Consider the following 9535-nt stretch of genomic DNA (forward strand, 5'->3'; position numbering starts at 1 on the left):
AAAAATTGGGACACTAATGTGTTGTTGATGGAACTGTGAACTAGTCAAACCACTCAGAAAACAATTTGGAACTATACCTAAAGACCTAGAAAACTTTACATACCTTTTGACCCAGTAATACCACTACTAATTTTTTATCCCAAAGAGTTTGAAGAAAATGGAAAATGCCTACTTACACAAAAATATTTATAGCAGATCTTTTCATGGTGGCAAAGAATTGGAAATTGAGGGAATGCCTATAAATTGATGAATGACTTAACAAGTTGTGATATATGATTGTGATGGAATACTATTGTATTATTAGAAATGATGAAGAGGATGCTTTTAGAAAAGCCTGGAAAGACTTACATAAACAGATGCAAAGCGAAGGGAGCAGAACAAGGAGAACATTGTACACAGTAACAGCAGTATTGTAAGAATGATCAACAATAATCAAGGCAATGATCTAAGACAATTCCAAAGAACCCACAATGAAAAATGATATCTACCCCCAGAGAAAGAGAGAACTGATGAGCTCTGAATGCAGATTGAAGTATACTTTTTTTAAACTACCTTTTTAAAAAAATGTTTTGCTTTACTTGTGCTTTCTTTTGCAACATGGATAACATGGAAATATGTTTTGCTGACCTCATGTGTATAATCTAAATCAAATTGCTTGTTTTCTCAAGGAGGTGAGAGCAGGAGTGAGGGAGAGAATTAGGAACTCAATACAGAGGAAACAGGTTGGGGAGGAGGACTGGTAACAATGGAACCTTATTTTCATCAGTGTTGAAGAGGAAACAACATATACATCTGAAGAGGTTTAGAAGCCTTTTGAACTTCTAGAGAGGTGAGAAAACTGAGAAATATTGTGAGGAGGGACTTTTAGAATGATATATTGATTAAGATTAGGAAGGTGGGGTAAATAGATAAGGTTCTTTAGAGGAAAGGGATAAGGAATAAGAGAGTAAAGGGAAAAGATAAGGTAACCAGTACAGGGTGAAAATAGAGGCTGAGAAGGAAAATAGTGAGTAAAAGTAAGATGGAGAGGAATTCACAAATAGCAATTATAACTTTGAATGAGAATGGGAAATGAATTGGGAAATGGCTGAACAAGTTGTAGTATATGGTTGTGATAGAGTGCTACTGTGCTGTAGGAAATGATGAGCTCAATGATTTTAGAAAAACAAGGAAAGACTTGCACAAAATAGTTAAGAGTGAAATAAGCAGAGTCAAATGAACATTGTATATAATAACAGCAATATTGTTTTAAGAATGACTTTGAACATATAAATTATTGTACTTATTATAAATGCCTGAGTTTAACTATAAAGGACATTAGAAGAGAAAGAACTGAAAAATAGAGGTATGTATAGAATAATTTTACACACCCATGGTATGTAATGGTAGTCATCTCTGGCAGGGAGGGAAAAAAAGTTCACATGATAATTTTGTTGTATATTTGAAAGAAATAACAAGCTATGCGTTTGCATAACTTTTTTTGTACATGATTTGTACTGATTTGCAGTTTCATGCACAATCATCTTTTTTATTGTACTATGTTATGAAATGCTTGTTTTGTTCCATAAATTAAAAATAAAATTAAAAAAAGAAAATCAGATAAAAAGAAGAAAAACTGAATAACTAAAACTTCAAAAAAATTGAATTAACAAGTAAAGTAAAACTCCAAAACTAAGGAAATGGGTACCAAACAGGAGGAGAGTGGGGCTTGAAGGTGAATAAAAAAGACATAGTGGAAATAAAGTAGATTAAGGAGATTAAGAAGATTAAGTAGTTAAATAGATTAATAACTACAGCTAAAGTAGATTAAGCTATTATACTTAGACATAAAATGTTAAATTTATTGAAAAAGAGAGAAAATCAAAATTTTGAAAATAATTAAAAACACATGGAAGAACATTTAAACCTAAATCTAATAACTTTAAATGTGAATAGATTAAATAATCCAATAAAATGAAAAAGAGGGACATATTGGATAAGAAATCAAAACTCTGCAATCTGTTGCTTATTAGAAACACACCAAAACACAGATATACAAAGAATTAAAATGTAGGGTCAGAAAAAAAAATACTATGTATCAGGTAAAAAAATAAAAAAAGAAAGTAAACATTGCAATCATATTAACATATAAAGCAAAAATAAACATTCACAACATGAGAAGAGATAAACAAGAGGACTGCATTATGTTTAAAGGAATAGTAGACAACAGATTGATGTCAATATTAAACTAATGCCTTAGCATCTAAATTCAGAGAAGGAAAATTAACTGAATTATAAGAAAATACACTAAAACAGTATTGGCAGGAGATTTTAATGTACATTTCTGTTTTTGACAAATCTAACAGAAAGAAACAAAAGGGAGAATATTGAATAGGACAAATTGCTAAAAAAAAAAAACCTCAAGATAAAGGACTTATGGCATATTCTAAATATAACTGTTGAAGGAAGCAAACAAGCATGGATTAAGTATCTATTGTGTACTTAGGCACAGGTACTTTGCTAAGCATTTTATAGATATTATCTCATTTAATCCTCTTAACAGCCCTGTGAAGTAGGTGCTATTAGAATCCCCAGTTTACTGATAAGAAAGCTGAAACAGGGATACCAGATAGATGCTCAGAATCACCCAACTAGAGTAAGAATGCAAATTTGAACTCAGGTCTTTCTAACCCCAGGTCCAAAGCTCTACCCACTGTACTACCTAACTGTCTTTAAAGAATATATGTATTTCTCAGCACCACATGTCAGTTTTACAAAACTTGACAATGTATTAAGGGACAGAGATATTTCAAGTAATTATTAAAAAGTATTAGTAAGCATATTCTTTACAAACTATAATACAAGAGGCAATCAAAGTCTTATTTCAAATAACTATGTAATACATAAAATATCTGGGAATCAATCTACCAAAGCACATAAAATACTTCTATAGATTCAACTAAAAGTAGCTGAATAGATCGAGTAGCTACAGCTAAAGTAGATTAAGTTAAAAGGTAGAGTTCAACTAAAATATTCTTTTAAAATATTTTTAATAGTTGGAACAATGTTCAATGTTCATTCCTGGTCTGTGCCAACATAATAGTAATAATACTTCTAATGTTATTTTACAGGTGTTAATGCTATACCAATCAAATTATCCAGGGAATTATAACAAGGTATAAAAAAAACCTCAGGGATGTTTTGATTTGCATTTTTTTCTTGTTAGTAGTGATTTAGAACATTCTTTGTTATTAATAATTTGTACTTCTTTTGAGAAATATTTATTTATATCCTTTGACCACTTATCTATTGGGGAATGATTTTTTTGTTATAAATCTACATCTATGTCTATATCCATCTAATATATCTAATCTTTCTGTATCTATATTTTATATCTATATTGAATCTATATGTATGCCTGTTTATACATATTATCTTCTAAACTTAAATTCATATCTATATAGCTATATCATCTTTAGTTATAGCTATATTTCTATATCTATACCTATACACCTATTTGTCATCTATATCTTAATTGTCTACATATGGTGGATACCAAACCTTTGTCGTGGAAACTTAATACTAACTTTTTCCTGCATTCTACTCTTCTAAACCTAGAGTCATTAATATACACAGCAACTACAACAGTATAAATGGAAAGAATGAATACAAATGGTGAAACATAAATGCTTTAAAATTACAAAGAACAAGCATGCTTCCAAATAAAATATATAAGAAAACACTCCCACACCACTTCTTTCAGGGGAGTAAGGAGCACAAAGTGTTTTATATCACAATATTTTCAGTCTTTTGCAATGTTTTAATCAGTTTTGAAGATTTTTTCTTTCTTCTTTGTTATATTCTTTTTAAATATTATTTTATATATAGAATCATTTTCTAGGAGAAGAAGAGGGGAGGGATAATCAATAAACTTTTATAAAAATGTAGAAAACATGTAAAAAACAACCAGATGACATCAAAAAAATCATATTAAAGATGAAAGAAAGTCAGAAAGTCATTTCAAAGTCATTTTTCCTCAATAGTAATTTCTTTTCCCCTTCATCCCTGTATTTTTCACATTTGTAGCAGATTTAAATAAAAATGAAAGGTGGGTAAGAAACAGCAGGATCAGATGGACTCTGGAAATGAAGTAAAATATTTTGTTTGCATATAAATGTTTATAGTAGTAAGAGAGCTAAAAAAGAAAAACACAAATAATTACATGAGTCATGAACTAAATTGTTTCTAAATCAAGCTCTTCACTAAGTTTCCCATGAGGTATTCACAGTGAAGAGGCAATCTGACTCTTTGCTGGCATGGTACGTGAATTTTTAAAATACCAAAGCCTGCATCCTAGAATAGTTCAAGTAGATCATTCTGCTATCTTCTATATTTGAGAAAACAAGAAAGACACAGGATGTCTGATAATGTCTAATGTCTCTTTACAGATAATCAAGAGGGACTCAAGACTAGGCTTTTGGTTTGGTTAGTTTTTTTTTTTTTCCCCGAGTTCTCAAGATTAAGATTAAAGGTTAAGTATGATTCTCTGGAGAGTAAGAATTTTGGAGACAGGGAACCTGGGTTTAAATTTCTACTCGGTTATTGACCATTTGACTGACTTCAGCAAAAATGAGTTCATTTCTTTGGGTCTCAGAATCTTTATGTGAGGCTTTGACTAGATGATCACTCAGGCTGTTAGTTATAGCATGTGCAACTTATGTTTTTGTTCTAGAATCAATGCCCCTAATGTGTCATGGAGCATGCAGTAGAAATGCTCAGGCTATGAGGCTATGAGGCATCTTGAGAATAATAAAGCATCATTCAAAATTTTTTGATGCCTTGCAAAACTAACACCTCATTACATAGTATGCTTTCAAGGCTTCTGTCTTGAAATAAAGGGATGCTGACAGAAAGTCCATATGCAGGGACAAATTTTCCCCACAACACTTCGGCAATAGTGGAAAGTTTGTTTTTATTTGTTTGTCTGTTTCTGGTGGATACTCCTGTGAATACTTTGTGAATAGTCAGCCACTAAGTTACAGCTTCTATTTTTTTTACAATCTTATAGTTCTAAAAGTTTATTTTTTTGTTAGCACAGACTGAACCCAAATCTCACATCTCACCCATGTGCCTTCAGCCATCATGGGCCAGTAAAACCTATTCCTTATAAGCTCTAGGATCCTCTGTTGACTCATCTATCCAAAATGACCTCATATTGTTTTCATGACCATAGCACATGAACATAACACATAGATCTGGATAGCACCCCCTACTTCTTGGTACCATGAGTGGGATTAGTGAAAATCTGGTAAAAAAACTCCTTTGTATAATATTTTCTCAAAAGTAAGATACTTTCAAGGACATCAAACTTGAGTCCTCTAGCATTATTGCATTGCTGGAGTATTATATAATTTCTCTCAGTCCCATCTTCCATCTTGAGGAAGGGCCCAGAGAAGACATGATTCACTCTCTTAACTTTACCACCATGCTTTTGCTGCCTGAAGGGGGAGGAAATGATAAGTAGGAGTGTCTATTTGTATTTCATCTTTAGAAGCATACTTTATCTTTATAATTTTGAAGCATTTATGTTTGATTGTATTGTGACCATTCTTTTCAGGTAAATTGTTGAAGTTATTATGTTTTTTTTTTTATTCTTACCTTGTTCTGCACCAGAATTTGTTAATATTTCCATGTTTCCCTGTATTCTGTCCCTCTGGTCTCCTCTCATTGGTGATTTTCTCTTAGAACTTTCATTTTAAGAAGGACTTAGATAAGTCATTTTTCATTCTTCAGACTTTTCCATCATACTCCTCCTCCCCCTGAAAGTATGCCTTTCCAGTCCCACTCTCACCCACTTTCTCAATTCACTTTATTTGGTATCTTAATCTATTAAAATAAAAACTCGTTGAGAGTAGGAACTGTTTTTTATTTTTGCTAGACTTTGTCCCTCCAGGCTTAGCTCAGTATCTGGTACATAATAAATACTTGTTAGCTTGATTTGCCAATTGAAAACTAAACTAATTCTCTCTATCAGATCCAAAACTTTCATTAGTCTCTTTTCACATTCTTTCATAATATTCCCAAAGATACTGAGAGCATAAAGATACATCAGAACTTTCAGATAGGTCATAACATGCCTCTAACTACTTTCTCCATCAGGGCAGATGCTCCCAAGATACTTATACTTACAATTGAGTAGTCTTTGTAGCCTCCAGCCCCTAGTGCCATTGGTTTTGTTGATGGTTTCATCTTTTATCACATTTTCTGTGTTTTTAGGGCCTTGAATCTGCATTTGTAATATCACTTCCTTAACTTCTTTTCATTACCCATACACAAAAGGATGCCTCAAAGTTCATTGAGGTTTGGCCTTCTTGATGGCAGTCTACATTACAGCCCTACACTTGTGTGTCTCAATACTAGATTCATGTATAGGTAAGAATGTGCTGTCATCCATTATGTTTTCAGGAACAGGAAAGGCTATATGCCTTTCCTCTTTTCACTTGCTGTAGTCTGACTAACTGCTGCTATTCTGTATCAGTCTCCTTAGCCTAGCATCCAACTGTATCAAAAAGTCAAATTTATATGTATTTTTTTTCCTACTCATAGCTCACATGTAAGTTGTCTTCTTTTGATTTAATAATTCTCCTCAATCTCCTTACCTATAATTTCCTGACCAACTCCTCATCCTCAGCAGGAGATGTAAATTTGTTTCCATATCCTGTCTAGAATTGTGAGTGTTTCTTTTGTTTCTGAATAAATCACTGGGCTGAAGCAGCAGTAGGATCCGGTGGTCCCCGGCTTGCCTGAGCACTCTTTTTTTTTAAGAACTATATTGCTCACCTCCTGGCATGAGGAAGGAGCTAGAAAAGGCACCCTAAAGATTGTCTGCTTCATCTAACCCTATCCAGATCTGCTTTCTACAGCAGGCAAGGATCCTACCCTATGGTTGAAACAGAAAAAAAACCTGCAAAAACTTTCACAAAAATTTCCACTTATCATCAGTACATAGAATGTGTACTTGCTTATGGGCAACATGAAATCTAGCGGGCCTGAAAGACAAATAGCTCTTGTTGCGAGAGAACTCAGCAGGTATTGCACCCAAATAGTAACTCTGAATGAAATAAGGCTGGCAAAGGAAGGCCAGCTTGCCAGAGGAGCTGGAAACATGATTTTCTGGAGTGGCTGCATGATGGGGAGCACCACGAAGCTGTCACAGGTTTTGCAATAAAAACCAATCTACTCAATAAGCTTGTATGTCTTGCAAAAGGAGTGAATGACAGGTTCACAACAATTTGCCACTTGTGGGAAAGTACCAGCATGAGTGCATATGCTCCTGCCACAACAAACCTTGGTGAGGTCAAAGAAAAAAAATATGAAGACCTGGAGACTCTCATCATCAATACTCTGAAAGAGGATAAGCTTATAATTCTGGGTGACTTTGACATCAGGTTATGTACAGACCATCAGACACAGCAGGGAATTTTGGGGAGGAAAGGAGTCAGAAATAGCAACAGCAATGGTTACTTACTACTAAAGACTTGTGCTTCTCATGACCTTCTCATCACCAGCACTCTTCCATTTACCTAAACACAATAAAACTTCATGAATATACCCTTGAAGTAAACATTGACATTTAATATACTATGTGATTATAAGGAGAAGAGACAGACAGGATGTGAGAGTGATGAAGGTGATGTGTGGCGCAAGAAGCCAGACTGATCATAGATTTATCCTCTCTAAGATAAACATTTGTATTCAATAAAAAAAAGCAGGAACCCCAAGACAAGACAACTACCAGAAGACTTAATGTCAACAGATTAGAGTACTTCTCCATACTGAACAGTTTGTTGATAACTTGGAGATAAAGCTGAACTAACAAATGGTTGGCAACAATGGAGCAAAAAAGTAGTGAGCAGCTTTAAGAAATTTGGTGTACAGGATCACATTTACTCATCTGGGCCAGAACATTCACAAACATCAGGATTGGTTTGACGAAAATGATGGGTAAATTCAGAAACTGAGAAATGAAAAATGAGAACTCCATGGGGTTTACCAACAGGATAGTTTGTTCATATCTATGAAGGCAACATTTAATACCATCCAAAGAAAAGGGCAAGTGAAGCTTAAAGAGATACAGAATTCTTGGTTAAATAAGAAGGCAAATGAAATTCAGTTTTATACTGATAGTAACAATCCAAAGTGCTTTTATGATGCCTGAAAGGCTATTTATGGACCAAAGATGTGTGGTAGATCTCATCAGCACTGATAGAGCCACATTGATTAGTGATAAGGACATGATCCTGGAGAGATGGGCTAAATACTTTTATAGTGTTCTCAACAGACTGTCATCAACCAATGCTTAAGTTATTGACTATTTATCTCAGGCTGAAATCAATCCCTCTTTAGTCAAACTTCCAGCTGAAGAAGTTTTGAATGTCATTAGGCTCCTCTCATGAAGCAAAGGACCTGTTCTTGTTTCTCTTCCAACTGGGATTTATAAGGCAGGGGGTCCATTGCTCATAAAAAAAGCTAATGGGAATCTTCTGGGTTATATGGCAAGAGGAAGTCATCTTCCAGGAGTTCAAGGGTGCTTCCATGGTCCATCTCTATAAAGGAAAAAAGGAAATATGTTGTCCTGTGACAACCACAGAGGGAAGGATGTCTCTCTCTTAGTCATTGATGGCAAGATTTGTGCCAGAATCCTCTTATCAGAGTCCTCATCCTTCATGGTTCTAGATGGTCATCTATCTGAGAGTCAATGTGGCTTCAGAAAAGGTGATGTGGTGCTTGCTGCCCAACAACTTCAAGAAAAATGCCAGGAGCAGAACAGAGGTGTGTATACAATGTTCATTGATCTGACCAAAGCTTTTGATATTGTCAGTCATAAGGGCTTGTGGAAGACAATGACAAAATTTTGTTGCCCAGAGAAGTTATCCATATTGCATACCAGCTTCGTGATGTCATGCTTGTGTGGGTTCTGGATAATGGATGATGCTCTCACACTTTCCCAGTCATCTTTGGAGTAAAGCAGGGCTATGTGCTTGCTCCCATGTTTTAGCATGATATTTTCAGTGATGTTGTCAGATTCTTTCGACAAGGACAAAAATGGCATCAAGTGCAGCTAGCTACCTCACTGACAGTAAATTATTTAAAATAAAAAGGCTAAAAGCCAAGACTATGGTGAAGGAAGAGTTGGTGTACAGTTTTCTATTTGCAGATAATTGCTACTCAATGCAACCTCTGAGGCTGAGAAGCAACAGAGTATGGATCAATTCTCTGCCACTTGTGCTAATTTTGATCTGACAATTAACATCAAGAAAACAGGGGTTCTCTACCAGCCAGCACCACATGATTCATTCATAGAATCACTGATTACAACAAATGGAGAAATTTTATTAGTTGTGAATAAATTCACATTGGCAGTGTGCCTTCCAGGGCTGTACACATAAATGATGAGGTTGATACATGTATTGCCAGAGTTAGCTCAGTGTTTGGGGGGCTCCAAAGAAAAATGTGGGAGAGAAGAGGTATTAGGCTGCCTACCAAACTGAAAGTC

Source organism: Vombatus ursinus, unplaced genomic scaffold (assembly GCF_900497805.2).
Source record: "Vombatus ursinus unplaced genomic scaffold, bare-nosed wombat genome assembly UNPS02014809.1, whole genome shotgun sequence".
Classification (NCBI taxonomy): Eukaryota; Metazoa; Chordata; class Mammalia; order Diprotodontia; family Vombatidae; genus Vombatus; species Vombatus ursinus.